General features: G+C 33.1%; 1 long non-coding RNA gene across 1 annotated transcript in view; it reads left to right on the top strand.

Moving 5' to 3' along the window:
• Window positions 1-18,664, top strand: part of LOC120115782 — a 35,884-nt gene that overhangs the window by 6,453 nt on the left and 10,767 nt on the right. The window contains exon 2 of the long non-coding RNA XR_005515507.1: window positions 8,130-8,136. This is a non-coding gene — a long non-coding RNA (uncharacterized LOC120115782). The remainder of the gene's footprint in view (window positions 1-8,129; window positions 8,137-18,664) is intronic.

An 18,664-nucleotide genomic window follows, 5' to 3' on the forward strand; every position in this document is an offset into this window, starting at 1 on the left:
ATTGTACCATCTTACAACTGCTCCAGTTAAACTTGCATGGAAGTAGTGAATCAGAAGCTTATCATCTCCCACAAAACCAATCATCCTACAACAGAACATGGTAAGAAATGTGGTAGGACAAGCTTTGCCCTCGTACTGATCAAAATCTGGCATTTTGAATTTCGGGGTAGAACCAAATCGAGCACTAGGCTCAACACTCTTGGCATCCATCTCTTCCTAAAAGCTTTGACCCCCTAACCCTTTGAAAAAGTCTTTGCACCAATCTTTCAAATTCTTAGGTACTCCATTTCTTGCATTCTCTAACTCATTCAGGTCTAGTACAATATAATCTTCAGGATTGTTTTGGGGATTAATTGTAGCCACTTGCAACTTAATGGCCGAGGAACCTCAGGGTAACTTTCCGGACGTAATTACTAGCTTTGGAGTAGATTGTACCACGTCACACTTAGAATTTTTGTCCCTGGGAAGTTTGTAACACTCAGCTCGGATAGTTTTCTCACTATCTCATTAACAATATTAGTTTGGCCTTGCGCGATTGAGTCCAAAGTAGTCTTATGTTTTTGAGTCATCTCTTGTTGTAGTTTAAAGAGTTCCTCCTCTAACTTAGCCAATCTTGATTCCATTTGTTTTGTTTTTCTTCTAGTGTTATGAGGATGAGTATTTGTTTAAGCTAGTATCTCTCCCTCTGTTGCACAACCTTGATTCTATTTGTTTTGTTAAGGACCTAATTGTACTAAATATAAAGTTAATGCCCTAATATAAACCTTAAATTAGATTTTAGAAAATTTTATTATACTTGAATAATTAAAATAAAACTCAGAGCACATGAGAACTATTTTAAATTATCCCCTATTAATCTAGGTGAGGGCTTAAATAAAAAAAACTAAAGGTTTTGTCTAAAGTCAAGAACTTAACTAAATCAAATAATCTAAAAATTAAATGTTGAAATTAAAAGGAATTTATACATACAAAATAAATATGTTAAGAAATAAATTCAGTGAGTAAAAAACATTAAAAATAATAGAAAAAAGATATTGAATAAAAAGAAAAGAATAAAAATAAAAGAAAAATAATTAATTTAGTACAACAAAGAGAATTTAAATTAAAATAAAATTTTAATCCAAAAATAAAAACACAAATTAGGGAATAAGCTAAACAAGGAATAAGAGAAATAAAAATTTGTAAAATAAAATCTTGAAATCAAATGTGAGAACCAAAGCAAAAAGAAAAATAAGGGGAAAACGTAAAAAAAAGGAAACGCTCATAATTAAGAAAATCAAATTTAAAAAAAGAAACTAAAGTTAAAAGAAACAAAAATGAGAACTTGAATTATCTCCTACCCGTGTAAAAATATGTGGATCTCGTAAGGATACAAATCAGGTCATCGGGTCATTTAACTAAATTCAACATTCAAAATAATATATAATGATTTATTTGAAAGCCTTTTTATCCATATTCATCGGTTTCTTCTCATTCGATAGAGTTTTAAAAAGAAAAATAATGTATGCCTATTCCATTTCCATTCCATTTTTCCTTCATTTTTGATTATTTTCAATAGGAATCTCGGTATCCATCAAAAGAATCAAATCCATGAAATGAAAGAATTAGAAAATCGTAAGACTTGCCTTTCAATTATTTCAGATTGATTGAAATCAACACAAATAAAATAGATCAAGCAAAGAAATAAAATTGAGATACTATGTACAATACATATATTTAATTGATATCGACATGTATGAAGATACATATTGTGGATTCTGTCGTAACCAATTTTCGCCCAGTACGACGTTTCTTGGCGGAAAGCATGTAAATAAATGGTTTTCAATGAAATGTTTTGGAGTCGTTATCAACCTTTTTGGGTTAGGTAGGTCGAATACATAAAAATCACATTTTAAAAGAGTTTTTAAGAAAACATCATTTAAAAGATAAACTAGTCTAAGTATAACCAGAAATTCATTCTTTTTAGTAATAAAAAGGGATTCGGGTTCGATTACGCTTGGGGAAGGATTAGCACCCCACAATGCCCAAAATTGGTACCCCATTGTTTATAAATTGTTTCTAGTAGTGAAATCTAAGAATTCGAATATAAATTTAATTTACGATCTTATTATTCCAAATTAAATTACACAATTTAAAAGAAATTCTAAGAAGAGATATAAATATTATAATGTTTCCAATCGAAGAGAAAATAATCCCTAAAATACTTTAGGACGAATATTTATCTTTCCAACTGAAATAATAAGAATATGATAATTCCTCCCAATAACTCAATATTAAAATAATTTGATTCAACCAAAATGAATATAACTAAAGTAGGCATGAATAAACATATTTTAGAGCTTTAATAAAATAAAATCATAAACAACATAAGGATTAACATACAAGATAGCAAAATAAGGCATTTAATAAAAATATGAAACATGTGTGTGTGTATATATATGACTAAAATAAACTAAACAGAAAATAAAGCGAAACAGTTAAAGAACTAAAATAAAAGATATCATAATATAAGGCCCAAAATAAAATAGTTTAGAAGATTAAATTATAGAATTAGAATGACTAAAATATAATAAAGTAAAACATAGAGATCGAAATAAAAAAATAAAAATATAGCATCTAATTTCAAAATAATAAAAAAATACAGAAATCAGGGACTAAAGTATAAATATGCACCTAAATTAGAGGGATTATTTGGTGGTTTTCCCTATTTTAAGTGAATAAAGCAATAAACTCCAAAAAACCAGGGACATGACACGTGATTTTCCCAAAAAAATTAAAATGAAAACCACTCCCCTTTTTTACTTTCCAATAACGTTAAAACAAAATAAACAAACCCCTCTTTTTTATTTCTCTCAACTCTCTCTATCCTCTTTATACCCAACCTGCGGCCGAGAGCTTCAACGGTAGTCATGGCAAAGATGGCCAAACATGCCATTAAACCGAGACCAAACAACTCCCTAAGAGGCTTTCTTCCTCCTCTCCCTTTTGTTCGACCAAGAGCTCCTCACAAAACCAAGGACCACGCCGGCTCGAGATTTTGACGAGGAGCTCGAGGAAAGGTAAACTCACTCCTCTCTCCCTATATTTCTACTCAGAAAAACAAGAAAATAAAGAGAAAAACGGGTATTGAAAAAAATAAACCTTTGGAAATGTTTCTTGTTTTTGCTGTTATATGTTGAATAATTGGGAAAAGTTACAATTTGTTCTTGAAAAAACATCCACCGGGTCTCCTAACAATCTTTCTTTGGGTTTTTATAACCCTGGTTTTATATGTGTAACTTAAAAGAAAAATTGAAAAATACATATGATGATTTTTTTGTTCTTGCTTGCTTGTTAGTGGGGAGATGAAATCGGACGTGGATCAAGGGAGGCCACGGGTAGAGCTGGGGTGTTGGCAGCTACTGTGTGGAGTGTAGAACCAACTGTCGTTGGTGGAAGATACTGGAATGTGGACGTGGAGGGGGCAGCTATTCCTACTGGAAACTGCTGAAACGTGGATAAAAAGGCAACCATGGGTTGCTGTCGGCGTGGAGTGGAAACTGCTGAAATGCTAAGGTAAAAACAAAAATAGTGATTATAGCTGCCCCTCTTTGCTCGTTGCTGTGGAACATGAATGGAGCAAAGATATAAATCACTATTTTTTGTTTAAACTATTCAATCTTTTGAGCTATAAGTTCTTCTCATTATGAACCTTTTGCTCAATTTGGACGAATTCTTCTCATTATGAACTCTTCCACTGGGAATGACGATCCACCTCATTCTGTGATGGATTTGATTAAGAATGACAATGTTGATGTTGATATGTCTCCTTCTGTGATAGAGTCAAGCAAAAGGTTGAACAAGTTCTTCTTATTCTGAACTTCTTCTCCCTCTTTGGATGAGTTCTTTCCATTATGAACTCTCCATTGAAAATGTTGATGCTGATATATCTCATTCTGTGATAGAGTCAAGCAAAAGGTTGAACAAGTTCTTCTCATTATGAAATTCTTCTCGCTCATCGGATGAGTTCTTTTCATTATGAACTCTCGATTGGAAATATTAATGTTGATCTATCTCATTCTGCGATAGAGTCGAGAAAAAGATTGAATAAGTTCTTCTCATTATGAACTTCTTCTTCCTCTTCGGATGAGTTCTTCTCATTATGAACTCTCCACTGGAAATGTTGATCCCTCGAGTGAGGGGTCGTTGATTCAACTCCATATGCGATGAATCGAGCTAAGGTTGAACAAGTTCTTCTCATTATGAACCTCTGCTAACTTTGGAATTCCGGTCAAATATTCAACATCTGGATGTAAATGAATAAGAAACTTGTTTTAAGAGAAGATTCTTGAGTGAGATAAATTTTTTTTCAAAGGAAAACTGTCTCTGTTGAGTTAATCGATCGGATGAATCGGCCAAGAGGGGGTGAATTGGCAATTAAAATTTTGGTGGAAGCTTTGATAGAAAATTGAAAATATTTGCACAGCGATTTTTTGTGGTTCGACTTTCTCAACCAAAGTCTACGTCCACTACCTTAGTTATCCACACTAAGGGTTTTCCAAAAATTCACTAATTTGTCTTTCTTTTGTGGACAAAGAGTAACCTTACAACTCCCTCAAGAATTATACCCCAAATTCTTGAGAACACTCTCTCACAAAGAGAAACTTACAAATTTTGCAAACTTACAGAAAAACCTCACAAGGTAGAATGTTTGCACAATTCTAGAACAAAGAAAGAACACTCAAAGATAATTACAATTGACACAAAGTGTGTTAAAAGCAAAATGAATATTGAAAGGATTTTAGATTGAATTGCTCAAACTTGAGGTTTGATGCTTTCTCTCTTGTTTCTATCTCAATTCTTGTGTAATTCTTAATCACCAATGGCTTCAGAACTTGTTTAAATACACCTTAGATGAATTCTGAAAGTTGGAAATCTTGGTGAAGTCAATAGAGCCGTTGTAGTGTGAAATCCACTTCAAAAAGTTACTGGGAGCGTATGGGTATCGATACTCCTTAATAGGGGTATCGGTACTACCTGTTATAAATTCAAATATTTCGATCGTTGCATTCCAATGTTATCGATACCGTGTAGGGGTATCAGTACCACTTTGGCTTTCGATGTTTTGGGGGTATCGATACTGTATAGGAAACATCGGTACGACCCTTATGAAATCTTAATTTTGACTCGATTGTGGTTCGAAATACTTTGTAAAAATTGTTTCAAATATATTTTAAGTTTAAAACTCAAAATTTCATTTAGTAAGGAGTAAAATTGATATTTGAAAACTTTGGAGTAATATTTGAAATATTCGAATAATTGAATCGAATATAATATTTCAAATCAAATATAAAATCTTAAAATTACTTAACACTTTGTTATATCGAAATATCAAAATGTTTTCAACAATCTCCACCCCTTTTGATATAACAAAACATTTTTGAAATTTTAAGATTTTCTTTTGAAAATTCATTTTTGAAAGATTACTCCCCCACTCCCCCTTACTATATTCTCCCGCTTTTTGTTAAATAAAAAAGACTCTATGATTCATTTTAAAACAAGTTTGCCAAATTTATGTATATATATGTATATTACTGCTAAGATCAAAGACAGTAGAAATATTAGCCATTAGTACACATAATCAATATTCATAAATAATATGCAATAGGGATTGGTCCTAATTGATCTAAAATATAAATGATGCATAAACTAATTAAAATAATCATTCAATTAAGTTCAAAAGTCTAATTATTCAAAATTAAACACCCAAAACACAAACAACCAAATATTCAAACATCCAAATCATAAAAAATGTTTAACAATGTATAAGTTCAAAGTTCAAAATAAGAAAACTAGCAAGGCAATGTCAGTCATCCATCGGTGGATAGGGAGGAGAAAAAATGTGCTCGTACAGAAGCCACATCTCGTGTAAGCGCATCGACCCTTGCATTGAGTTCGTCAAAGAGAGCTTAAGTTTCCCTTTATTGCTCTAAGTGTTGAGCTGTGAATTGGAACTCTAAGGTTGCAAACCTCAATTCAAATGTCTCAATAAAATATCGAAAGTAAGAAGGAATCAGACTCTCTTGCCTGGTTGGCTCGTCCTCGGTCTGGTTTACGGGATCGTCGACATCCTGTAAGAGGTCTTCAAGCTCTTGAGCAGCAGCCGGAGACGAAGCAGCTCGTGAAGAGCTAGCACTAGGGGTTTTCTTTGTTGAGCGAATCCAATTTTTATTGTCATCTATAGTCCATCCCGATTTCTTTAAGGATTTGAGGTTAATTTCGGTGGTCAATGGGATGCCTATGTCTAGGTCTACCTTAAGGTCGGTTGTGATGAACCATAAACTAAAATTTTGACTCTTTTTTGAAGGAATGTTGTTTATGGTTTCTACGAGTTCCCCAAAGATAATTTGAGGGAGATTTATTTTCCTTTTATGTTGGATGCAATGCATCCACCATAGGTCAAGAGCTCTAAATCTAGAATATTTACCTCCGGATGGTCTAAATCACCAAGAGATCATGAAGTGTAGGAAACACTCTTGATAGTCAAGAATGCTTACGCTCGAATTGACTTCATATTGTGAAGGCACTTTCTCTCTCTCATTATCTAACCCTTCATTATCTAATCCAAAGGTTGTGGATATAAAGTCTGAGTCTATATTGATGTATTACCCCAAGAGATAGGAGCGAACACTTACGGTTTCGGTTCGAGACTCATTTTGTACACACACAGCATTGTAATAGAAAATACGAATGAGTTTTTGATAAAAATAGGTTTAATTTTCAATAGTTTATCAAATTTCCATGATATAAGGGTAAGGAGATATTTGAAGTTCATGTCAATCATGGCTTGAATAGACGGTATACGCTCTCCCCTAATATGATATAACTCAAAATGGTCAACGTACCGAGTATAGAGACCCCTACGGTTAGGTTCGTTGAAACAAGAATTTGGAATGGTCATATCGGGTTCATTAGGATTGGGATTTGGAGGTGGATTGGAGGTTGGTTTTATGGTTGGGAGGAACGACTAGACCTAGGGCGTTTATGAGATTGAGACATGGTTCAAGAAATCAGAATTGGATGGTGTACTTGCAATTAAGCAACATATGTATGCAACACAATTAATCCCAAAAATCAATATGAGTCCTTAATAATCAAGGTTCTCTAGCACTATTGTCTAATGGGAAAATTTTGAAAACTATTTAAAAAAATAAGTTTGAAAAATAACAGTATGTATAGTTTTCATGAAAACAATATAATTAAATCAAAAACACTAATTAAAAAAACATTTTTTATCTCGAAATTTTCTGAAAAATTTAAAAATGTGTTTTTGATCAAATTACGTGTAGATTATAGTTTAAAACTATAATTTATGAAATGTCTAATCACTAATTTGAACTAGAACTAGTCATATGTTCAAAAATCAATAAAACAGTGGTTCAGATAAATTATCTTGAAAAAATTGAGATTGAGTGGGATGTGATGTTGTTTGCACGATTTTGATAAGTGTAGCAGGATTATAAGTTGAAGAATGAAAGATTTTCGACTTGAAACTGTTGAAATAGAGCAATGTGGAGATTTATGGATATTTTAGAGAGGATTGACGTGAGAGTGTTGATATTAGGGGTTTTGGCAAATAAAGTTATTTTAGGGATTTAAAAGCCTAAAAAGAACAGGGGGTATCGGTACCCCTCGAGGGGTATCGATACTTCAAGGCATTTTTACGTAGTATCGATACAAGGGTATTGATACCCGTTGAAGAAGTATCGGTACTATGAAGAACAGTATCGATACATATTGAAGAAGTATCGATACTATGCTAGTAGTATAGATACCTTGCACCTAGCAAGAGGATTATCGGTACTGGGTGACCAATATCGATACCAAATGCACAAAATGGTCAAAAATATACATTTAAACACATTGCATGCAAAATTAATCAACCCTAGTGGTATTGGCAACTCATATTATATGAAAATTAATTATGTTCAATCAAACAAATCACACTTAAGCCTAATTTGAACATATTATTAATTTTAACTAAATATCATAAACTCCACTAACTATTAGCATAGAAGGCGTTCAAAAATGTTATTTTTATATGCATTTTTCTTTAATAATTAAAAGTGCTAAGATTATTTTAAACACAGAATTAAGGTAGGTTTGTCAGACCTAATTCTCTCCTAAGTGTCCAAAATCTTTCTTTATCTAAAGGTTTTGTAAAAATATCAACTAATAGCTGCAAAGTATCTACAAATTCTAAAACTACATCTCCCTTTGTGACATGATCTCTAATGAAATGATGTCTAATTTCAATGTGCTTAGTTATAGAGTGTTGGATGGGATTTTTAGTGAGACAAATAGCACTAGTATTGTCACACTTGATAGGAATGGTACCTACTTCAATTCTATAGTCTAAAAGTTATTGTTTCATCCATAAAACTTGTGCACAACAAATAACGGCTGAAATGTATTCCGCTTCAGTGGTAGATATTGCAACACTATTTTGTTTCTTTGAAAACCAAGAAATTAGCATATTTCCTAGGAATTGACAAGTACTGGAGGTACTTTTCCTATCTATTTTGCATCCTCCATAATCCGTATTCGAGAAGGCATGCAAGCTAAAGCTAGAGTCTCTAGGATACCAAAGTCCTATACTAGGAGTGTCCTTAAGGTATTTAAAGATTCTCTTAATGGCTTATAGATGTGATTCCTTAGGGCATGATTGAAATCTAGCACATAAGCAAACACTAAACATAATGTATGGTCTACTCGCGGTTAGATAAAGCAAAGAACCAATCATTGACCTATACAATTTAACATCGACACATTTACCTCCTTCATCTTTGTCAAGCTTTGTAGATGAACTCATAGGAGTGGCTTGGGGTTTCACATTCTCCAATCCAAACTTTTTGATCATATCTTGAACGTACTTTGCTTGATTGACGAAGATGTCATCTTTTCTTTGCTTGATTTGGAGCCCCCAAGAAAAATGAAAGCTCCCTCATCATGCTCATCTCAAACTCACCTTGCATTAGCTTTGAAAATTCTTGGCAAAGAGCATCATTAGTAGAACCAAATATTATATCATCAACATAAATTTGAACTACCAATAAATATTTACCTTTTCGTTTCAAAAATAATGTAGTGTCAACCTGCCCTTTTGAAAAACCTTTTTTAATTAAAAAGTTTGACAATCTTTCATACCAAGCTCTAGGAGCTTGTTTTAAACCATATAATGCTTTTGTCAATTTAAAAACATGATTAGGAAATTTTGAATCTTCAAAACCAGGATGTTGTTCCACATACATTTCTTCTTTTATAAAACCATTTAAAAATGCACTTTTAACATCCATTTGATATAATTTAAATTCATTAAAACATGCAAATGCTAACAACATTCTAATTGCTTTCATCCTAGCTATGAGAGCATATGTTTCATCAAAATCAATTCCTTCTTCTTGAGTGTACCCTTGAGTAACAAGTCTAGCCTTGTTCCTCACTATATTACCACTTTCATCTAGCTTATTCCTAAACACCCATTTAGTACCTATAGTAAATTTATTACTAGGCATTTCAATTAATGTCCATACTTTACTTCTCTCAAATTGATTTAACTCTTTTTGCATAACTATAATCCAATTTTCATCAGTTAATGCTTCTTTAACATTTTTAGGCTTTATGCATGAGATAAATGCAACATAATTATAAATGTCCCTAAGAGAAGATCGAGTAGTTACCCCTTTGGATGGATCACCTAAAATCTCACCATCCTTGACATAGTTGTACTCTCTTGGGAATGTGATTTCCCTTTCTTCAATGTTTAGATTCTTGAAGGCATCTTGAGTTTTCTAATCCTTCACTTCTTTCTTTGATGATGGTTCTCCCACATCATTTGCATTTATTGTACCTATGTCATCATCAACACATGAATCCTTCCTCGGAAGGGGATTACCATCGAAAACAACATGAATATACTCTTTTACCACTAAAGTTATTTTATTAAATACACAATAAGCTTTAGAATTTAAGGAATAACCCAGAAAAATTCCTTCATCACTTTTAGCATCAAATTTGCCAAGGTTGTCTTTACCGTTGTTTAAACAAAACATTTACATCCAAAAGGATGAAAATAACTAATGTTAGGCTTTTTATTTTTGAAAATTTCATATGGAGTTTTCTTTAAAATAGGCCTAATCGTTACTCGGTTAATAACATAACAAGCGGTATTTGTGGCTTTCGCCCAAAAATATTTTGGCAAATTGTTTTCACAAAGCATGATACTAGCTATTTCCTCTAAAGTTTGATTTTTCCTCTCAACGAATCTATTTTATTGAGGGGTTCTAGGTGCTGAAAAATTATGGCTAATCCCATTTGAATTATAAAAATCAGTAAATCCAAGATTTTCAAATTCAGTACCATGATCACTCCTAACACTTGAATGGAGTAGCCTTTTTCATTTTGGATTACTTTTGAAAAAGTGATAAAATTTTCTAGTGCTTCATCTTTAGTACTTAAAAATAGAACCCAAGTAAATCTAGAGTAGTCATCTACCAAGACAAAGGCATATTGTTTTCCACCCAAGCTAGTTGTTCTAATTGGCATAAAAAGATCTATATGGATCAATTGTAAAACTCTACTAGTGGATACAATATTAATGAATTTAAAGGAAACTTTCTTATGTTTTCCTTTTTTGCATGCATCACAGATTTTATCAAGATTAAATTTCAGTTTTGGCAACCCTCTTGCTAAATTGCCTTGATTTAGTCTTTGTAAAACACTCATTCTTGTATGTCCTAGTCTCTTATGCCATAACCAACTATCATGTTCATCCTTGGAAACTATGCATAAATTAGTCATATTTATTGAATCTAAATGCACTATATAAATGTTTCCTATTCTATGACCAATAAGCATAATCATATTAGATACAATGTCTATAATTTTACAACTGTTAGATTCAAATAAGACATTGTATGTAACACTCTAATTTAGGGGCTAAATTTAAGAAATTATAAAGTGGTGAATTTAATTGGTATTTTGAAAGAAACGATGGATTAAATTGTAATATTTCAAAGTTGACAGACCATTTTAAGAAGTACAGGAAATTCAGTGGCTAAACCCATGATTTAACCATTTTTATTTTGGAGAGAAACATAAACTCTCCCCGTGCGGAGGTTCAGCAGAATTTTCTCAGTTTTCGCTCTCCAACAACCCTAATTTCAACTCCGATCTACTCGTCGTCCGAACTCCGATCGACGAACCGAAACCACCATTGTGTTCGTTGTCGACCGAGTAACAAAACCCCTCAAACCTTTCATCGTGAATCGTCGCCATTCGTAGTTAATTTCAGTCGGAAGTATCGTCGGTAATTACTCGATTTCAGTTGATTTTTCGTCGATTCACGACGATCCGGTCATCTGTTTACGACACCTCCCACACCATCGTGTTCCTTGCATCGTTTCGAGTCCACTGGTGTTCTCCGTTTCTCCATCGTCGCCGGCGCATGGAGGGGTGAGACCGTTAAAGTTTTTGATGTTTCGAAATCGAGCTCTCCGCCGTTCAAAATTGTGAACCGAGCTTTGTAAGTGCCTCAAAATCACTTAAATTAATTTTTAGGAATTTTTCCAGGAATTTTCCGACACCGTAGCACTGTTCACGCACCACACGCGTCACCCCCCGAGAGTGGGCATCGTCTGGGTGATAATTTAGTAATTAATTTATGTTTGGGTGCTATTTGTGTAAAATCCGGGTGTTGTATTGGTAAATATTTGCATAATGTGGCTAATTTGGTAATTAATTTCTGTTAGGGTGATATTTGTGTAAAATGGTCGACTGTTGATCGTTGACCACAGTTGACCAGAACTTTGATTGGCTTTGACCGGGCATTAAACGACCTTTGACTTTGACCGAGTATACCTATCCTGACATTTTTCGACGTTCCAAATCCGATTCTGCAGTTCGTTTTTCAAAATTCGAACCCGAAGGCCTTGAAATTGTCAGTCAAACCCGTTGACTTTGATTTTGACAAAAAATTCCAAATTTTTTGAAAAGTTATATTATATGCTTTCGACGTCCTGAATCCGAAGTCCGTTTCGATAAATTCAAACCCGGTAAGCTAGTTTTGGTTGATTTATCACCTGATTCAATCCGTTTTTCGAAATTAAGCTCAGTTTTTGATGTAATTTCTGTTGATATGGATCCGAGGAAATATTAGAAGATGATTTCAAGATTGAGGGCGTTCGAATAGAATTTAATTATCAATCAATATTGCACAAAAATTGAGGTAATATTTTACTACCTCTTTATGTTTTATGGAACATGTTGATATTGGTAAATGCATGAATAAGATAATGTTGGTCGCTTTTGTGGAGTTGAATAACTTATTCACTCGATATGAATGTGGTAGAAATTCTATAATTGAATACGGATCGAATGACTAATATAAGAGATTGAGGAATTGTTAAAATTAAATTACAAGTTTGTGATAAGTGATAAAGAAATCAACCCTGGATTTGTAACTTATATTTTATATCATCAAAGGTTAAATGTTAAAGGTACTTATATGGGAAATTATGATAATATTTCGATTAGGTAAAATTACGAAATTACCCTTATGTTGGAAAATGACAAGAATTGTCCCTGGAAGTGGATTAGTAAATACGAAAAGACATATTGATCTGATAAATTTATTGATGTGCATAAGAAATGTTAGTTTTACTTGGAAATTATGGATAACCGGTTTTTAACCCCAATAAGGATTATGCAAGATACTAGAAGTCTGTTAAGGAATCATTTCAAGATCAGAGAATGTTCGAGGAAACAACTAACCATAGGATCTTTAAATTATAAGTATGCTCGTTAAGAGTTAATACCGAAATCATCTGGTTAAGAAATTACGAAAATGCCCTTGAAAGGTAAAAATAGCTCGAGTTGACCCTGAATGAGAAAGTTCTTTGAGGATTTGTACTTAACTCAATGAATTACAGATTTAATTGTTAAGATCCTGTCTTTGTATAGAAAATTTCTGATAACCTGTTGGTAACTTCTGAGAAGACAATCGATCTGAAAATCTTCGAGTTAAGAATAAATTATCGAGGGTGCTCTTTTATCAGAATTATTTGAAAGGTCTGGAATAAATTATAAGTTGGAATTAAATAATAAGACAGAATTGAAGGAAAGAATTGAAATACACCGGATCTGTAAAATGACCTGAATACCCCTGTAATGAAAAAGACTCAAGAATATTACCAAGCTCAAGAATGATTGGATATCCTCGAGCTCTGAAAAGAATGGAATGAAACTGGGCACCAGAATGACCAAAATACCCTTATGACATAAAATTAGTAGAAGTGTTGGATTAATTAAGGAAACCAAATAAACATGGATATGGTACTGCTCTTAAAAGTTATGGATCACATATTAAGCCGAGCAATCAATGCTAGTGTATATGTCAGTACCTGAAATGTATAGATGTTACTTGAATGCGTGTTCGTCTTCTCAAGTGTGGTTCGATGATAATTTTGAAAGTACTCAGCTCAACTCAACTCTAGGTCGCATTCGATAATAAGAAATGGATATTTGTTATACAAATCAACCACGAAGACCAAATTAAATTAAACGAAAGTACAATATATATATGAAATTCAGAAACGTCTGGATTATCTGGAAAGCTCTGAAGTAATCGGGATAGACTTGACTGATAAACGAAATGAGTAACCTCAATGACTGAGGATTAAATAGGTGATTTGATGAGTTTGTGAACACTGTTGAACTTACATGATGAATTATCCTTATGGGACATAAAACATGAATCAAGTACGTATGTATTTCCTGATATCGTTGAAATATGGAAATGAAATAAAGACTATTGGAAGATCTATTCAGCGATGATTACGAAGATGATTTATGGACAAGAATATTTGGTATTAAAGAGTAAATACTCTGAAAAGGCAGTAAATTGACGGGTCCACATGCATTAGTTCAAGGAGCTTGTTCAGTTCGAATTGTTTGATAAACTGATCGATTAACATGGATTGTAAATGTCTTGAAGCTTCGTTTCTCCTTTATTAGCTCAAATCACTCTGGGCATTCTGGAACGCTTTCCTGATGCATATGAATCATAGTGGAATTCTAAAGTATAAACTTTAAATGTCTGATTGGATCGGTTAATAATCGATTCTCTCCAATAGGACCTTGTTCTTAAAATTCGATCAAATTACACGAGCTTCATGTTATCCTTACCGATAGTTACAAAATGCCTCTGAAAAATACTTGGATCCTCTAGTGTGTTCCCTATGTACTACATAATTATTTTATCTATTTTGAAATGAGGTACACTAAAATCTATGGTTATTGTTTTATGATACACCGACTTACGGTGATGGTTTATGGACTATGACTGATATATGATTATTGGTTTTCATTGATATATGATAACGATGATTACGGACCTAATGTGACTCTTGGGTAGGCTCACGGGCCCCAAGATGCTCTATTAGGTTGGCTCTCTTTTGCCGTGTGCTTAGGGTAAGCCCTATGGACTTACGAGCCTAAGGATACATGCCCAAAGCCTATCCTTAGGTGGCTTCCTTTTTGCTGTGTGCTTAAGGTAAGCCCTACAGACGTAGTTCTGAGGAACTGCGGATGGTGTACATGAAAAGGATTTAAACTACGAGTTTCAAAAGTGAAACTTCATTATGATTTTATGATGATTTACTGAACTATTACTTGTTTATTGTACTTACTATGATTTTATCGTACTGTTGTAACACACTAGACATCCTATTCGATCTCATAAAACGTGATACTATGAATGCTTCCTATGAACTGTGATCTTCATGGTTTTTACTCGATGAACTACTAATGGAATCCCCGATTATCTTGCAAACTGGTATACGTTTGATTCAATAAGGAAATTATGGCTTCACATTTATCTGCATGTCCTTTAGCATCACTTGGTAGTTCTGTATTACTGAGCTTTCCGAAGCTCACTCTATTACTCAACATTGCAGGTTAAAAGAATTATACCAGTGCAGCTATCAAAAACAGTAAGGGAGTTCTTTCGGTGTTGTTTTCAGAGTATGATACATGTGATTAGGGGGCATGTAATTGTATTTTGTTTTATATACGAGTCTGAAAATCTGTTTTATTTCTGAATACTAATAAATGATTTTATACGTTACGTGTTTTAAGAAAAGTTTTAAATTTTACGCTATTTTTACAGTGGGTCGCTCCGGTGGCCCTAATGTGACACTCCAGATTGGATCGGGTTACCCGCATCGGTCTGAGGGGGTTATATTGTATCCTTTATCACACAATTGACTAATTCTTAGTAGATTATGCTTTAACCCATTCACATATATATTTCTATTTGTATGGAAGAGGTATTACCTATACCTTTAATGTAACCTTTTGAGTTGTCACCAAAGGTTACCACTCCTCCATTTTTGTCGTTAAGCTTAGTAAACCGACTCTTGTATCTAGTCATGTGTCTCGAGCATCCACCATCAAGGTACCCAAATTCTTTTGGGTTCATATTCATTAGTCCCTAAAATCCTAATCCCATTGGGTACCCATTTATTTAGGATACCCTTATCTTTAGAAGCATTAATTCCTTTAGAAACACATACTCCTAATGATTTAACCATTAGAGGTTCTTTAGGGACCTTTATGATTGTAAGATTTAAAATTCTTTCTAATATAGTTATATTTTGACATTTATCTTTTTTCAAAATGTTTTGACCCAACTTTATTGAAAGAAGATTTAAGATCATCAATTTCCTTTTGATGATCATCATAAACTTTCGAAAGTAAGTTTTGCAAATCAGAATTTTTCTTTTCAAAATCATCGATTTTGACTTGCAAATCTTTAATCTTACTTTCAACTTTAATGTTGTTCTTGGATATGAGATATTTTTTTGTTTTTCAATTTTGAAATATCTTTCTTGTATTTTGAAAATAATTTCTCATAATCTGAAGTCAACCCATTATATTCTTCTAATAACTCATCAAATGAATAATCTTCTAAATTAGATGAGTTAGAGGTTACCTGAGAATCCTCCCCGAAGGCCATTAAGCACAAGTTTACTACTTATTGTTCCTCTTCATCGGATGATTCGTCATCGCTCCAAGTAGCTACGTGTGCTTTATACTTCTTCTTTGAAAGACCTTTCTTCTTCAATTGTGGGCAATCGTATTTAACATGACCATGCTTTTTGCACTCATAACAAATGATTGGGTCCTTCTCCTTGGACTCGTTTTTAAAGCCTTCATTTTTTTGAAATTTTCTTCCTCTATTTGGCTTCATTAATTTTCTGAGTCTTCTGGAAAGCAAGGCCATTTCTTCATCTTCATTATCGTCAGAGTCACTCTCATCTTTGGTGGATTTGAGAGCAACACCAACATTCTTCTTTTTCTCTGTCTCCTTCTTTGTGCCGTCATTCTTCTCATGATCTACCTCGTCTTGAATCATCATTTCATGGGTGAGGAAATAACCAATGAGCTTTGACAAAAAATTTTGATGAATCGAATTGGATGAATCGACCAAGAGGGTTAATCAATTGTTGGGTTAATCAATTGGATGAATCGACCAAGAGGGGGTGAATTGGCAATTAAAATTTTGATGGAAGCTTTGACAAAAAAATTGAAAATATTTGCACAGCGATTTATAGTGGTTCGACTTTCTCAACCAAAGTTTACGTCCACTACATTAGCTATCCACACTAAGGATTTTCTAAAAATTCACTAATTTGTCTTTCTTTTGAGGAAAAAGAGTAACCTTACAACTCCCTCAAGAATTATACCCAAAATTCTTGAGAACACTCTCTCTCAAAGAGAAACTTACAAATTTTGCAAACTTACAGAAAAACCTCACAAGGTAGAATGTTTGCACAATTCTATAACAAAGAAAGAGCACTCAAAGATAAATACAATTGAGCACAAAGTGTGTTATTGAAAGCAAAATGAATATTGAAAGGATTTTGGCTTAAATTGCTCAAACTTGAGGTTTGATGCTTCCTCTCTTGTTTCTATCTCAATTCTTTTGTAATTCTTAATCACCAATGGCTTCAAAACTTGTTTAAATACACCTTAGATTAATTTTGAATGTTGGAAATCTTGGTGGAGTCAATAGAGCCGTTGTAGTGTGAAATCCACTTCAAAAAGCTGTTGGGAGCGTATGGGTATCGATACTCCTTCATAGGGGTATCGGTACTACCTGTTATAAATTCAAATATTTCAACCGTTGCATTCCAATGGTATCAATATTGGCCAAGGGTTATCGGTACTACTTTGTAGTGTAGTATCGATACCGTCCAGGAGGTATCGATACTACTATGTAAAGTTTTATTGGTACCGATCATGGTATCGGTACCCATTTTGCATTTTGTTATTTCTCGGTAATACTATGTATTGATACCATTGGCTATGGTATCGATAATACTATGTATAGGGGTATCGATACCGTGTAGGTGTATCGGTACCACTTTAGCATTCGATCTTTAGGGGGTATCGATACTGTATAGGCAATATCAATACTACCCTTATGAAATCTTAATTTTGACTCGATTGTGGTTTGAAATACTTTCTAAAAATTGTTTCAAATATATTTTAAGTATAAAACTCAAATGTTCATTTAGTAAGGAGTAAAATTGATATTTGAAAACTTTGGAGTAATATTTGAAATATTCGAATAATTGAATCGAATATAATATTTCAAATCAAATATAAAATCTTAAAATTACTAAACACTTTGTTATATCGAAATATCAAAATGTTTTCAACAGTCTCCATCGAGAAAAAGTTGATTTTAAGAAAAACATCTCAAGTAAGATACATTTTGTTTCAATGGAAAACTGTCTCAAGTGAGACGAAGTTGGTTTTAAGAAAAACTATTTCGAGTGGGATAAAATTTCTTGTTTCAAGGGAAACTGTCTCAAGTGAGACAAAGTTTGTTCCAATAAAAGCTATCTTGAGTGAGATAAATTTTTGTTTCGAGTGAAATTTTCTCAAGCGAGACAAAGTTTGTTTTAAGAAAGACTATCTCGAGTGAGAAAATTTCTTGTTTCAAGGGAAACTGCCTCCAATGAGACAAAATTGGCTTTAAGAAAAACAATCTTGAGTAAAACGAAATATATTTTTCGAGTAAAACTGTCTCAAGCGAGACGACGTCTGTTTTTTAGAGAGGCGATATCAAAGGATTATAGAATGTCCACTCCTGCATGTTGAGGAAATGTCTTCAGAAGATCTGATTTTTTCATATCATGATGTTTAATCCCCAAAGATGCCCCAACATTCAAAGTTAAATCTCTAAAGATGTCTCATCATTTATTGTTTCTTGCTTCAGCACTGATTCTAAGCATGAGCTTTGTGTCTGAAAGTAATATATCAACTACCAAGATCCACTCCAGAGAGATTGTCTTGTTTGAAAAACGTTTTTCTTCTTATTTCATTTTCAAAATTATGAAAATATCAATTAGAATTTTTTTTTTGAAAATGTTTAATCAAAGATTTTGAGAAAATAATGCCCCTTTCTAGGTTTCACAATTGACACAAATCATAAAACAAGAGTTAATTGGATATCAAATAATTAATTACACTTTTAATCCTTCAATAAATTATAGTTATTTGACAAGTGTCAAGATCAACGCTATCTTTGAGAAATGGTTAAGTAAGGAAAAGATAA

The sequence above is a fragment of the Hibiscus syriacus genome, unplaced genomic scaffold, assembly GCF_006381635.1.
Source record: "Hibiscus syriacus cultivar Baekdansim isolate YM2019G1 unplaced genomic scaffold, ASM638163v2 tig00110271_pilon, whole genome shotgun sequence".
In the NCBI taxonomy this organism is placed as follows: Eukaryota; Viridiplantae; Streptophyta; class Magnoliopsida; order Malvales; family Malvaceae; genus Hibiscus; species Hibiscus syriacus.